General features: G+C 46.6%; 1 protein-coding gene; it reads right to left on the bottom strand.

Annotated features, from left to right (window-relative positions):
- Positions 1–15,764, bottom strand: part of Erich1 (glutamate-rich 1) — a gene marked incomplete at its 5' end in the record, with an annotated part of 52,793,804 nt that overhangs the window by 8,091,372 nt on the left and 44,686,668 nt on the right.

Genomic DNA, 15,764 nt, shown 5'->3' with positions numbered 1-15,764 from the left:
CCCCCTCTGCGAGGGAGGCTAGGCAGCTCTTAAAGGCTTTCAGCGGTGGAAGTTCAGGTCCATAAACGTTAAGATGACCACACAGGGATGAATGGGTCTGATGTGAGGCCGCCTGATGTCTGTGTTCCTCCTGCAGAATTACTTGAATGCCGAGCCTCCTTCCTTCCTTCCTAAGTGTCCTTTCATTTGTCTCTCCCCTGATGCACACTGTGTGGCTGGACCTCAGCTTCCTTCTCCTGACAGAGGATCCTCAGAGGTTCCTCAGAGCCGCACTGCAGCAAACATCCTCACAACCATAGAAGTTTCCAGATGGCTGAAATTTCCCAACCCCCAAAAGTCTACTTTAACTCTCTTCCTTCGTGCAGTTTTTCCCTCAGGATCACCGAAAGATGTTCTCTCCATACTGTTACAACCTAAACGTGAGAATGCGCCAGCTGAGGTGTGATTCGAGTCTGTCGTGGTTAGAATATGAAATGCGGCCCACAGCCTTGTGGGACGGGGCTTGTTGGCCAGGCGATTAATCCTGGGAGGACTAGTCCTTTAATGAACCCATTCATCTGAGGTCATCACTGGGAGGAGGGTGTGTCCGTCTGGCTCTGGGACAGCATGTGCTCAAGCTCCTTCTTCTGTTCCCTGTACTTGGCTTACCAGTTGTCAAAAGGTGAACTGCCCCACCACAATGGCAAAAGCCTCTGAAGAACGCCGAGCTAACATAGGCCACTCTTCCTCTCAGTTGTTCTCCTTGAGTCTTGCAAAAGCCGGACTAACTGCTCTGGGAAGCAAGGCCCTGACCAGGCACCCCTTACCCCTTCCTCCTACTCCCACCCCACCCCCACCTCCACCCCCACCCCTCACCCCTTGCCCCCACCCCGAACAATGTGGAGCGCTGTTGCTGGGTAAACAGCACAGGTTTTGATGAGATGATTCCCGCAATCATCAAAAAGGGTGTGTTCCCGCAAGGGCTCCTGGGATTGAACTTTCTCTGCCAGCCTGTTAGTTGAGGCAAAAACCCCACACCCTTTCTTGGCTCTTCTCCTAGACCACGGCGAAGACGACTCCTTTGTCTGTGCCTTGGAAGTCATCCTCATCCATCCTTTTCTCGAGTTCTTCTTTTTAAAAACCAATCCGATTGGCAAACCCACAACGAGACAAATGAAAACGAAGAGCACAATTATCTTTCTTCTGTTAAATGTTGCAAACACCCCATCGTACCACTAACTCCATCCCCCATCATCCATTTGTTCACCAAGCATCAATGTAACTATGTAGCCTTTCTATGGCTGCACTGGCTCGCTCCCCGCAGGAACCCACACCTAGCACTACTTCCAGTCCCCTCTCTGTCAAGTCTTTTGTTTATCTGTTTATCAGAACTGACTGAAATAACTAACTCGCATGCCTGGGGGAAGAACGAAGTTACAAACAATCACGATTGTCTACTCTCCCTTAGCGGAGGCCAGCCGAATCCTCGGTACAATGAAGCATTAACTTCCAGACATGCCCACCTAGTTTGGGTGGGGCGAGCCTGGAAGAGAACACACCTACAGCAAAATGAGGGTGAGAGTAACACCAGACGACCTTTGTCAGCGATTGCCCAAGAAGTTTCTGAAACCAGTTTCTCCAGCCTTGTAGAAATGTTTATGCAAGAGGCAGTTCTCAAAATCCAAAGGTCAGCCTTCTTTGCCAATGCACCTCCTCCGTAGAAGGTGCGCTTCTCACTTTGCCCTTCTTAGACCGCTCCCTAGTGATCCCGGCTTCTACCAGGTTGTCACCACCACACCACTAACTTAGCTTTTTATCTTCCCACACACTGCCGCATCTTGAGGATGGCTTCTCAACATCACCGTGTCACCAGTGTCCGGGAAGAGTTCTGAGTACAGAGAGGCAAGTTCATTTCACTAGTTCAGGTGAACCAAGGCACGTCCGGGACATTCGACTTATATATGTGAATATATCCTCTGGCTAATTAGCTCCGTGCGTAGTGAGTAACCAGTAAACGAGAACTGGTGAGCCTGAAGGAGTCTGCCAAGGATAAATCATGAAAAACACCTATTGAATGAGCCCCCCGACCCCTTGTTGGTAGAATTGTGCAGGTACTACTGTGGTTATGGGCTCAGCTGAGTGAGCTGTGACATCAGCACTGCTGAGATCATACAGGAGAGAACTGTGACGTCAGCACTCTGAGATGAGGCAGAAGTGAAGTTGATACTTTCGTTATAGTGCATGGAGTATTTTTGGAATATCACCTAAATAATGTATCTGAGGTGAATATTTATATTTAATAATGATAATTTAATAGTAGTCATTATAATTAAGCAGTCATTACATGATGGACTCTACCAAACTCTCTTATCCATGTAGTTTTCTATGTCAGACTAAATTTTAAAGCACGTATCATTAACTTCATGAACTGATCAGAGTGCTAAGCTTAGAACAATTATTTTAAAAAGAGAATTGTAATGGCGGCAACTATCTTTAGATGCTTTGGTGTGTGTGTGTCTGTGTGTGTGTGTGTGTGTGCGTGTGTGTGTGTGTATTATACCAATAATCTCACTTAATATCAAGACTGTGTATCTAATAAACCATATTCTGTTTTTCTTTTCTATAAATGTAAAAATCTAAGCTCCTAATAGTATTCTATCTATAATTTTTATAGTGTAGAAATTACCCAAAGTATGGGCCTACTTTCCCTTCTTATAGTAGCTTAGTAACATGTATGTGTGCCAGGAAGATTAAATCTTTTCTCCTGTGTTTATAGGGCGGTTGGAATCCTGGATTCATGCTTTTGTCTTTAGCTACAGAGAATAAAAGTTTTGAGCTGAAATGTGCCCAGTTCTTGAGAAACGAATCCTATCCCACCTCACTGGAGGGGTTGGGGGAGGAAGCTTACTTCAAAGGAATTCTACAGAATACGATGCAAGTAACACCAGGTTAGGCTACGCAGCTTTGCTCTTAAACATAAGTTCCAGTTGGGCATCAGGAACTGAAATAATAGCTCTCTGGTCATCCTGTGGGGCGGCCAAACATGTGGCAGAGTACTGGCCAGTCGCACTCTCAGAGTAAAGAAGAGGCAACAATCAGGGACTTCTGCAGCCATGTAGACAAGGTTGCTTTGAAATGTCACTAAATACCTCTGAAGGTCACCCTAAATTGGCTTAATCCTTTCAGAAAATAGTACCTGTAATGTCAGGGATGAGAGCCACAGAAGAGCTCGGCCACACCATTCCCCCTTGCCACACTTGAGGCTGCATCTGGCCACTGCCAAGTTTCCAGTAGTCCCTGACTTAGAAGTATTCAGTGCACACTCACCCCATAGAACATCTGCCCCACATCAGTGAACCAGTCGTCTGCAGTCCCTTCGCTTATAAAGGTGGGTGTGTCTTGATCTCCCTAGCAATGGCTCAGCTGTGTTGTTTCCCTTCTCTGTGTTTGACTCCCCGAGTTTGGCTTTAAATGAAGCTAAATTTTAGCAGTGCCAACTTGACTGGCTTGATGGGGATCAGCTCTGGGGTTCTTATTTAAAATCCCCACGCAGCCACAGAAGGATAGTTATTGTAAGCCAAAGAAAGAAAGACAAAACCGTTGAGAGAAAGCAACAAGCGAAAAGCAGAATGAAGCCTATCCTGCCAATAATTGCATTAAGTGCGATTTTTAAGTAAATGTATCTTTATCGCGTTAAGCTACAAATAGGAGCATCTTGCAGATTATTAAGGAAGCCCTTCAAATAAACTCCTGCTCAGCCCCAAACTATACACCCCTGTGAGCTTTTGTACCGTTAGAATGCTCATTTGGAAACAGTGCGCTCTGTTTAGGCTTTTATACTCTAGCTGAAATTACCTTTTTATGCAGTTATTCATCTAAAACCCACGTACTCATTTCTAAATATACTGATGAAGAATGAACAAAGTTGACTGGTTTTTAAATGCAAGGCCTCACCATTGCCTCTGTGCAGATACAATAGCAGTCAGACAAGGCTCAAACCTAATGGAAATCGAGCACTTGAAAAGATAAATCAGAGAAAGCACTGGCTATAAAAGCAAAAGAGAAAGGTTTGGCTACTAGAAATGGCTATGCAAAACCAAAACTCAGAGGGAAGAAAGCTTGGAGAGAAGCACAAGATGAAAAGGACAAGCTGCCAATCAGAAAAACTAATTATTGATGCCTCACAAGAAGACTTGCAAAACAAGTGAAGAAGAAGAAAAAAAGAAACCTCCTGGAACTGAACTGAAAATATCAATTCACAGTTTCGGTTGGAGGTTCGGCTAAGTCTGCATATAAACTGAAGTCTGCGTGTCACCAATGAAAGACACACACACACACACACAAACTCTACACGAATGGAGACATGCTGCCTCTGTGTGTTCAAAGCCTCGATTTGGTAAAGGTGGCCACTCTTCCCAAAGTGACACATAGATTTAGTAAAATATTTATCGAAACCTGAGCCAGGTTTTCTTTGTATATACAGATAAATTTATTTGAAAATTGTATGGGGAAGAAAAGGAGATAGAATAATTTTAGAGCAGTTTTATAGAGAAGTGTAAAGTGGGATCTAGGCGTGAAGATGCATACTTATAAAGCCAGCATTTGAGAGGTTGAGGCAGGAGGATCATGGGTTTAAAGTTAGTTTGGACAACATAGTGAGTATACAGTCACCCTAGGATACACAGAAAAGCTATTTCCTTCTTTCTTTCTTTTTTTCTTTCTTTCTTTCTTCCTTTGTCTCTCACCCCACACTCCCTCCCTCTCTCCCCCCCCCCCTCTCTCTCTCTCTCTCTCTCTCTCTCTCTCACACACACACACACACAAGCAAACACAAATACACACACACACTCATTCAAACACACTAAGACAAGTGCATATATACACATCACACACAAAAAGTGAAATGCTTTATTTCTTAACATTTTCCATGTCATAGATCAACTCAGTGGGAGCGAGGAACAGACTAGAGAACCTAGGATCAGCCTTGCACAGTAGGACCAACTGATCTTCACAAAGCTATGAAGCCAGCTCAATGAAGGGAGGATTGTCCTCTCAATATACGATGCTGCAATCGTGAGACTAGGAGGGAGACAGGAAGTGTCTTAGTTACGATTTTATCTCTGTGAAGAAATGTCACAGCCAAAGCAACACCTATAAAAGAAAGCATTTTATGAAAAACTAAGCATTTGAATATATTCGCCGGCGGGGGTCATCCTCATTAAAACCACTACATTCCGTTCCCTGGCCCCATAGGCTTATAGCTGGATCCGAAGGCAAAATGCACTTAGCCCAACTTCAGATGTCCCCATAGTCCTTTACTGTCTCAACTCGGTCTAGGTCCAATCTCCTAACTCAGTGAGATCTCCTAACTGTAAATCCACACATACTAAGTCACATGCTACCAACATATGACGGCACAGGTATGGCGCATAGGGAGATAGTTCCAGACCAAAGCAAGAATGAAAACCAGTGGGGGAAACCCGCAACCACTCCAAGTCTCTGTCTGATGGTCAAGAGTTTCTTCCTTCCTAGCTTTGTGGTCCTCTGTAGGGTGATGTCATTATGCAGCAAGGCGGATCCAGGATAAGGAATAGCCTATCACTGGATGAGAAGGAAGGGTAGGCGGGGGGTGGGGGTGGGGATGGGGGTGGGGTTTAGGAAGGAGGGAGGAGGACCCGGAGCGAGAGGAATCAAGATGGAGACAATGGAGGAAGATGATTCCGATCCAGGTGCTCTAGGTCGCTTTTATCTTGTCTAGGTGGGCGGTTTCTATCTTTCTTAATTGGCCGTGAATTTATTCTGTGGATGTATTGTGGATTGGGAATTTAACATATAAATCTACTTGTTAACCTACAAGTTTCTAGAGCTCTTACCGGGCTACAGGGGATGTGAGCAAGGTTCCCAGCCAGACAGCCAGAGAGAACGGCTCCTGCGGGCCTGCGTGGAAACACTTTATTTAATTTTTACCTCAACAGTCCTCAGCAGTACACTTCTGTAACGTGGGCTGGTTCTACTTTCTTTTAAGAGCCTTAACTTGGCAGGTAAGTGGTGTGGGAGAATCGTTATGGAACGTGGTTACAGCTTCCTGAAACAGTAAACACACGTTTGCCCTCCCTTTCCACCTTGTTCCTGGGCCTTATCCCAGAGAACCTTGTTCACACAGAAATCCACACCGCAATTTTCTCCAGCAGTTCCATTTGTAACAGCCCCAAGGTAGGAATGATTGACAGGCCCACAGCAGGAGCATAATTAAAACCGATTGCCTCCCAGTAGCACTGAATACTACTCCAAAGTCCAAAAGAGTGGACTATTGATAGGTCAGCAATACCGTGGCATTTCCAAGGCATTTTGTTGAATGCGAGGAGCTGATCTCCTACAGTCAAAGGCTGTGTGGTATAACTGCCTTGGTTTCTAGAGGCAGAGAGTCACCCAACTGGATCGAACCCTGGCCAACAGGGCTGGGAGCATTTTATCTCTTTCAGAACAGAGTCATTGAGAAAATACACTTTCTGTGGATCACCTCTCCTTTTTGTTTTACTTAAATGGCTTTGTCGTCCTATAATGCCCTTCTTTCAAAGTGACCTCATAGCCTAAGAGAATTGGGTCAAGCAGCACGAACCCAGAGCCATTATGCGTTGAGGACAACAGAGAAGCAATTTCTTTAGAAATCTGAGCCCAGCTGAAATGGAATACGCCCTGCTTAAAGAACACCCAGAAGGCTCCAAAGCCCTGAGCTGCCACATTGTGTGAAACCCCATCTACATTTCTCTTTAGCTGGAACACCATAGAATCTGTGTACAGTGAAGGGGAAACACCCACGCGGACGAGCCGGCACGGACGAATTTTGAGAGTCATTCGTGTGTTGCCTGGATATCTATCTAGTCTCCGCTGCACACCTGCAAAATGGTACTGAGCTTTGAGGCCAAGTGGGAATGGAGTACAAAGAAGGAATAGGGTGTTAGGCTGGAACGTCTTGATGGCTAATCAGAAGCAAGACTCTCAACAGCCAATCAGAAGCAAGAGTCTCGATAGCCAATCAGAAGCAAGACTCTCGATAGCCAATCAGAAGCAAGACTCTCGATAGCCAATCAGAAGCAAGACTCTCGATAGCCAATCAGAAGCAAGACTCTCGATAGCCAATCAGAAGCAAGACTCTCGAGCTCTCTTAAGCAAAAAGATAACCAGCGGTGTGACTAGCAGGAGAAATACACTGTGTCTCGGAGAGTTATAAAACCCAGGAGACTATGAGCATAGAAGGCTTAATAACTTTGAGGTCGCGTTGCTCAGTTAAGCAGGTGCACAGTCTGAGCAAATGCAGATAGAAGTTCATTGTATCTCAGTTATATCTGTAAATAAAATATGGCTGCCTGGCTGCCTGGCTTGGGTAACTGCTGAGTCTAAAGGCCAAGTTGGCTTTGGGAACAGCGATTCGGTAAGCGTCCTCTAAGTTGTCTTTCTCTCTCTCTCTGTCACTCTCCTGACTCGGTTTCCCTGTGTCTTGACTTTGTTCTCGGACAGGCTCCTTTTCTAAATGAGTTCAAACTTTATCAGCCTAACTCCAGCATCCAAATTTCCCGAGTCCAGGAAGCTTCCTATGCCTGACTGAGTCTGTGATGGTTACTGTGCGGTGGGTTCAAATGGAGTACTCTTTAAATGCAACCGACTTATGGGTCCACACCGACGCTCAGAAGAACTGGATTGTTCAGCGCCTGAAATATATGGAGCAGGCAAAAGCCATGCTCAGCCTGACTCTGAGGGATGATGCAGTGGGTGGTACCTTCAGTAAGAAACCACGGCACGTGCTGACCAGGAGCTGGGCGCCAAGCGGTGGGATGTTTGAGTTGGGAGCGTGAAGGCAAGCCCACGTGATAGAGCAGATTTAAGGAGTGTGGGTGGGTCCCACAAAAGAAACAACTGGACACCCAGCTACAGAGGTCAAGAGGGAACCTGGAAAGATTGCATTCCTCTAGCGCTACACTGGGCACTGTGAATTCACACTTCACAGTTACCCTGACAATTTGCTTGCTGGGAATGGAGAGTTCTATTGCCCAAGAAGGAAAAGGGCAGGAAGGAGACACCCGTACCATTCCCTCCATGGCAGCAAAGCTAGTGCGGGTTTGAGGGAGCGGAGTAGTCATTGCTACCGGGAGTGCAAACTGCTGAAGCTTCTGTGGAAATTACTGTGGCGGTTCCTTTAAAACTAGAACCTAAACCTAGAATTACGGTAGGATACAGCCAAACCACTCCTGGACAGATTCCCAAAAGACTCCAAGTCAACACACCAGAGACAGTTGGACATCCATGCTTCTCGACGCACTCCTCACAACACCCAGGAAATGGAGCCAGCCGCGATGCCCGGCAGGAGACAAATGGACAGAGAACATGGCGAACATACAAGTGGGGTTTACTCCCCTGCCGAGATAAACAAAATCCTTTCATTTGGATAGAACTGGAGATCATGAGGTAGCCCAGAGTCAGAAACGTAAATATCACAGGTTTTCTTCCATATGTAAAATATTGACCTATGTATGTAAATGAACATACACGTATATGTATATACATATAATCACACCGACACATATGTGGCTTGAAAGTATAAGGGGAGTATAGGATAGAGGAAGTGGAACTGTGAGAGAATGGGGGAAACTTATGTGTGATGGAGTGGGGGGGGGCGTGTGTGAGCAAAGTGTACAATATTCACATACAAAGAAAAAAAACACAATGAAACGTATTCTGTAGAAGACATGGCTGAAAAAGAATCGACACTCAAATTTGTGCACGCTGGAGAAAGAACAGAGCTGCAGGCATCAATACCTTACCTTGTCTGGTATTATCCCACAGAGCAAAAATAAAGACCGTTTGGTGGGGACATAAAAATAGGCCAAAGGCATGGGCTAGGGCAGCTGGCGGTAAATCAACACCACTACGGCCATTAAAGTTTTGGCAAAAGTGGCTCCAACACGTAGTGGACAAAAGGCAGCCTAATTGACACTCGGCAAATGACAAGACTCAGTGCCCACGGGCAAAAGAATGGAGTAGATCCATATCTTTCGCACAGTATGAAAGTCAATGCAAGGTAGACTGAAGACCGTTATTTAAAACCTGAGATACGGAAATGCTGGAGGAAAACACAGTTCGAGACACTAGGCAGAGCAAGAGCTCCCTGAACAGCCCCAGCAGCACAGTCCAAGGGTCACCACATGTGACTACAGGACATTAGAGTTTCTACAACAGCAAAAGAAACCATTAGCAAAACAAACAGGAAGTTCATGAAACAGGAGAAGGCCTCAGCGGCTGGATTGCAGAAACCAGAGCTCAAATCCAGAACCTAACAAACACCTTAGCTTACGGTGTATACTCGAGTTCATGTAAAGCAGTGGTTCTCAACCTGTGGGTGGCAACCCCTTTTGGGGTCACGTGACCCTTTCTCAGGGGCCACCTGAGACTGTTAGAAAATCCAGAGGTTTACATTACAATTTATAGCAAAGCCAAAATTACAGTTAGAGAGTAGCCAAGAAAGCCATTCTGTGGTTAGGCAGCCCCACAAGATGGCCGAGTTGGGGAGGTTGAGAGCCATGTCGTAAAGGCACAAGTGCAGGTAAAGTCTGAGTCTGAGTTTAACAGGAAGCCAAGAGAGAGGGAGAGCTAGTGAGGAAGGTGGAGAATAAACGAGAAAGAACACAAGAAATAAGACGTGAAACGACTTTGCCCTAGTTTCTTTAAACCTTGTGACAGCTTCTGTTTGCTATGATGATGTATGAACTGGACTTTCTGCTATTGGAGTAGCAAGAATCATGTTTGCAAAATAACCCAGCACGTGCTCTTCCCTTGGGGCCGTGATTGTGGAATTCGGGCTTTCTTTTTCATCCCATTGGCCGCCAATAGGAAGTCACATAGGAAGTCAATAGGAGGACCCTCATCACATTGTCCCAGTCAGAAAAGGGATTGAGTTTGGTCCGGTGGACGGAGGGCTTTGTAGCCTGAATTTTTTTTTTCTGTTTAAAATATAGCAAGGACTGGGGAGATGGCTCAGTGGTTAAGAGCACTGGCTACTCTTCCAGAGGATCTGGGTTCAATTCCCAGCACCTGCATGGTGGCTCACAAGCAGTCACAGGAGATCTGACTCACACCGAGTGTCAGACCTGTACACAGTGAGTGCACAGGCATATGTGCGAGCTAAACATCTCTATACAAAAATAAAATTAATATAACCTTTTTTTTACTTTTTCTTTTTTTTTCATCTTTATTAACTTGGGTATTTCTTATTTACATTTCGATTGTTATTCCCTTTCCCGGTTTCCCGGCCAACATCCCCCTAACCCCTCCCCTTCCCCTTCTCTATGGGTGTTCCCCTCCCCCTCCTCCCCCCATTACCGCCCTCCCCCCAGCAATCACGTTCACTGGGGGTTCAGTCTTGGCAGGACCAAGGGCTTCCCCTTCCACTGGTGCTCTTTCTAGGCTATTCATTGCTACCTATGAGGTTGGAGCCCAGGGTCAGTCCATGTATAGTCAATAAAACCTTTAAAAGAGGAAAAGTCTATTTAATTCTATTGTCATATTATCTAGCATGTAAATTGTGCTGCTGTGCATAGAGTGTGGACTTTTAGCCCACAAAGGACCCTTAAAGCCAAGAGTGAGGTAAAAAAATCAAGCGGACCAGCTGTCTAGCGTATAGGATAGTGATAGAGCATCTCGCAACTTTTAAAATTTATTTTTTAAAAGATTTCCATTTTTTTTCTTCTCGAATGTTATGTATGTTGGTGCTTTGCCTGCATGTATGAGGGTGTCCGATCCACAAAACGGACAGTTTTGTGACAGTTACAGACAATCGTGAGCTGTCAGGTGGGTGCCGGAGATTGAACCTGGGTCCTCTAGAAGAGCAGCCAGTGCTCCTAACCACTGAGCCATCTCTCCGGCTGCTAAGATTTATTTTTTATTTTCTGAGATCTTGAGACGTTTTAACTTGCAGCAAATTAGGGTGTGAACTCGAGCACTTCCGGTTAGGGAGGGTGGACTGATACACTCTGTTGTGTACTTATGCATGCGTGTACTTAGGCGTGTGCGTACACATGAGCATGTGGACATGTGTGCTGCTTGTTTGTGCCTGCTCCAAACATTACGTGGTGATCTAGAGGGGATTCGAAGTATGTCTTTGGCCAGAGATCTGAGCATCTTGTCTCTGGTGTTTTTATCCTTCCGTAACACCAGGAAAGTCTCACACTGCGCATGTGCGTAGAGAGGCTTAGAGGCGGCCATTGGCTCAGCTGCCAAGTTAGCTATAGATAGCGCCCACATTAGGCATCCTTTTCCAGTATCGTGAATAATGTCAGTTTAGGATCTGCTTCTTGAAGCATTGAACCATCAATAAATCAACCCTCCCCTCCTCTCTGAACAGAGGGACAACCCAGGTAGGCATCTCAGTGCCATCGGGTTTTGTTAGGTCCTTGGATGGCTCTGAAGAAGCCACAAACCAAATTCCTGTCTGCTTCCTTAGCCAGGGAGACCTTTCTGAAAGCCGGAGAGAAGCTTTTAAGTCCCAACTACTCTGGGACTGGAGATAGGATGGCTCAGTGGTTAAGAGCACTTGCTGCTCTTCCAGAGGATCTGAGTTCTTTTTCTGACACCCGCATCGTGAGCTCACCATCACCTGTAACTTCTGACCCAGGGGAGCAGACTCTGTCTTCAGCCTGCACAGGCATCTGCATGCACTTAGCTTCCACTCACACAGACACAGACACCTAAATAAAGAGTGCGAGTATCTCTTTAAAAAACTCAACTCCTTTGCCATCACATCAACAAGGCTCTTGGTGACCCCATCTCTGGTTTCCTGAGCAGGACTGGTTACCAATGTCCCTTGCGGTTCCTCCTTTGAGAAACCCTACAGGCGACCTCACAGTTAGCGTGGCACTATATGAATGAAGAGTCCCGCTGTCGTTTCTCAGGCTCCTCTCCAGCCATGAGGGAAGTTCTGAAATGGCTGCTCCTAGTGCCCTGACTCCTTCTGCCCAGACTTTTAAATTAAAGACCTCTGAAGTAAGGAGAACTGTTTATGAGTGAGAACCGAATTAAAGATTACAGTTAAACAGCCTGACTCACTGGCCACCTGAGGGTGATTCATCAGAAGGGAATATCCATCCAAAGCCGTTATTGTAGTGACCAATTAAGACTCACGGTGGCTTCCTGTGTCTCAGGTTCTGCTTGCCAGCATAGCACAAAGGCTCAGATGTGGAACAGTGGGCCCGAGTGAAAGTTACCATAAACTGGCACTGAGTGATTATAGACCTCCACTGACAGAACCGGCCCAAGCCAGTTTGCAACACATTCTCTCTCTGTCCAGCCTGTGGAATTCCTTCTCCACAATAGCTGAGTCCTGATGGAATAACCAGGGCACATCACTTATGGGACTACAGAGAATCAGACTCAACAACCCAGGCTGATTCGGGCCCTGTTTCTTGTGTACCGCAAAGCACAGGCTGGTCACCTCCCTCCCTTGAGTTTTATTTGCAATAAACTGAGATAAGGAGAGTGTTTGATTAACGTCTGTGGTAGAGATAATGAGTCTGGAAAGATCTAACCAGTTCCACATGCCTGATGTTCTCTTCCAGAACCCTTCTCTCAGCTGAGCAGGATGCCAGCTGGGCCTCGAGTTTCGGTGCTCAAAGCCTGCCTGATATAAATTTAAGTAAGAAGGTTCAGGTATAAAATTGGGTTGGAAGGAGGTTGACTCAGGAAGTCCTTTGCCCCAGGCAATTGGTAGACTTCGTAGATAAATGAGCAGTTCTTGTTTTTGTTTTTCAAGCGGCTCTTGCTAGCCCCTACTTAAGTCAGAAGTCTGAGTTGTATTTAGTGTTGACTAGACTCTTACTGAGGTCCTCCAAGCTCCTCTCAGCTTACGTCTGTCTTCCTTCACTCCACAAAAAGGAAGCCACCCCCACCTGTGCAACACACAGTGACATCTTGGGGAATCAGCAGCTAAGAAAGAAGCACAATGAAACCTGTAACTGAGGAGTGAGAGCAGGGGGAGGGGAGAACACAGCTTGGATACAGTGAGGCAGGGGTAGAGTGGCGTGGGGACATGGCTGGATGCTCATCAGAAAAAGATGGGAGGGAGCTGAAGGTGCCCTGGGCTCACCACACACCATGGTCCTGAACTGGGAGGCATTACAATAGCATGATCTCAGAAAGCTGCCCCAGATCCTCTAGGACAGGGGGAAGCCCTATCTCAGCAGCTTGGTTGGGATTCCCTGTTCAGGGGATGTAGGCCTTAGATTTTGAGAAATGGGGTATCCTGATGTCACTGCACGTTGCACAGGCATGTTCTGTGTAACAGTCCTTGTTAGGACATGGTTCACTGCTCCATCCTTTAGCGTGAATGTTGCTTGTGTTTAATGCAGATGGGCGAAGGTCAGCCTGCATGGCCAACAATCACAGCCAGGACTAGAATGAGTCCACCCTGATGTGAGCCCCTGACTACTCCCAGGCACTCTCACTGGTGAGCCAGCAAACGCCCAGGGGTAAGGCCGGGCTTAGTTTGGAATGGTCTCCTCACAGATGGAGAAATCGAAGTCCTATGATTAAGGCAGCAACGCCCCCTGGATAGGCAGAGCAGCAACACAGAAATTTCACTGTACAATTTCTACCTATTTGCAGGAGAATCCTGGTGTTTATGAAACATCTCCAGGTCTGTCTCTCCTCATTAACGTTTTATATTTGGAAGATAACTCTTATTGGATGGGTGTACCAAACCTGTTTGCTTTGAGGTGCCAGGGAGTCACCACTGACTTGAGAAATTTCCCATTTTGAGAAAACCATCAAGCCCTGTATCTTTTGACTCTTTATGTGGCCCTTTAATTTCTTGGATTTTAACAATTTTATTCATTTATCCATAGTATTACCTCTTTCCTAAGACTGGAAGTTCATCCTCTCTCTCCCTTCCCCTTCCTCTCTCCCCTGTCTCTGTCTCTGTCTCTCTCTGCCTCCTCTACCTCCCCCCTCTCCTTCCCTCTATCCCCCTCCCCCTCCCTCCTCCTCCTCCTTCTTCTTCCTCTCTCTCTCTCTCTCTCTCTCTCTCTCTCTCTCTCTCTCTCTCTCTCTCTGTTGGAGCTAGAACCTGAAGCATTTTTTTTTATATATCTTAACAGTTGTGTTAAAGTTGGGGCTGAGTGCCTGTCACGGAAGCATAAAGATCTTAGTTCTATCCCAGAATCCACATAAAAAGAGACAAACGCAGACGCCAATCACTCATAAACAGAGACCAGCAAGTCTCCAGCATTCTCTGACCAGCCAGCCTAGTCTAAATGTGGATCTCCAGGCCAAGGGAGAGACTCCGTTTCCAAACCAAAGCGGACGGTCCTGGGATGGTCCTGGAAGACTGATATCCAGGGTTGACCTCCAGTCCCCTCTCATTATTATCATAAACATCTCGATGGGTTTTCAGAGAAAGGGAACGGGAGCTAGTAAACAACCAAGACCTTAGATTCTGATGACCAAATATGACTAAAGTCTTCCCCTTCAAGAAGCAAAACCCCGTTCATTCAACATGAGATGAATCATAGGAGTTAGTCCACAGAGTTCTGGAGAACAAACAAAACAAAGGGGACCCACGAGTTGCGGTCTCTCAGAGCCCAGATGTTAACGACATCGCATGGGAACTAGTTGGGAAAGCGATCCCCGGGCTGAACTCGGGGCACACTGACTCAGGAACCACCGTGAGAGTACCCATGCCACCACGTCTTCCCGTGAGGTCACAGCATGAGTACCAGGCTGCAAACGGGATTGCTTCCCAGTGATGACGAGTATGAGCTGTCCCCACCACGTGGTATTCACATTCCCCAGCTGGAGTGCTGGTGTGGGGCCGTGGACCTTTAGAAGCTGGGGCCTGGCTGGTGGATGTAGGTCACTAAGGGTGAGCCTTTGAAAGTCTAGCCTGGCCCTGGTTCTGTGTTCTCTGAACTACCATCGTGCTCAGCCCCCTGCCAAGGCTGCAGCTGGCACGGACTCTGCTGGACCTTCCCTCCCGCCATAGGCCATGACCCTCTCCAATTAGGAGCGGAAACGAAGTTCTCTCTGTCTGCATCGGAATGTAGGCGGGGCGATGTAAAGCGAACTAGTACAAGTCCCTAAGAAATCCATTGACACTGTAAGGAGTGGGGATGCTCTGTTCGTTTTGACAGCAGCTGTTCCGGTAGGACAGGGTTCCACATTGGCACAACTGCAGGCTGAAGGCTGGCTCACAACCCTTCGCATGCACTGGCGGGCCAGTGCGGAGGAAACGGGACTCCACGTGGCCCGGTACTGTCTTGAAATTCCCTGAGTGGAGTAAAACAACTACATTTAGTTTTCAATCCCATCAAAATGCAAATGCAGGGGGCGATGTTAATGCCTTCCACTCGTTGCCCATCTCTTACACAACACTATGTGCTTTAGATTCCTATCTGAGAAAAGGGGCTGAAAATATGAAGGGCACCGAGAAACTGAACTACATGTAAACTATGTAGAGCTGGACATAGCAACCGGTACTTGGAATTCAAGGTCTTGAGAAGCTAAGGCAGGGAGATTTTTCGTTCGAGGGCTATCCCAGGCTACATATTGAGTGAGACTCTGTTTTATAAAAACAAAAGGAGGAGAAGGAAGAGGAGAAAGAGGACGGGAAGATGGATTGAAAATGGAGGCTGGAGAGCTGGCTCAGGGATTGCGAGGACTGCTCACAGGGGACAGGAGTTCGATTCCCAGCACACACTTGTGTCCCCTCACAAGTGCCTGTGGCTCCGGACCCAGATGACATC

This window comes from Rattus norvegicus, chromosome 16, assembly GCF_021556685.1.
Source record: "Rattus norvegicus strain SHRSP/BbbUtx chromosome 16, alternate assembly SHRSP_T2T, whole genome shotgun sequence".
Lineage (NCBI taxonomy): Eukaryota > Metazoa > Chordata > Mammalia > Rodentia > Muridae > Rattus > Rattus norvegicus.
The sequence above is the reverse complement of the archived record's forward strand: the minus strand, read 5'-3'. Positions and strand labels throughout refer to the sequence as shown.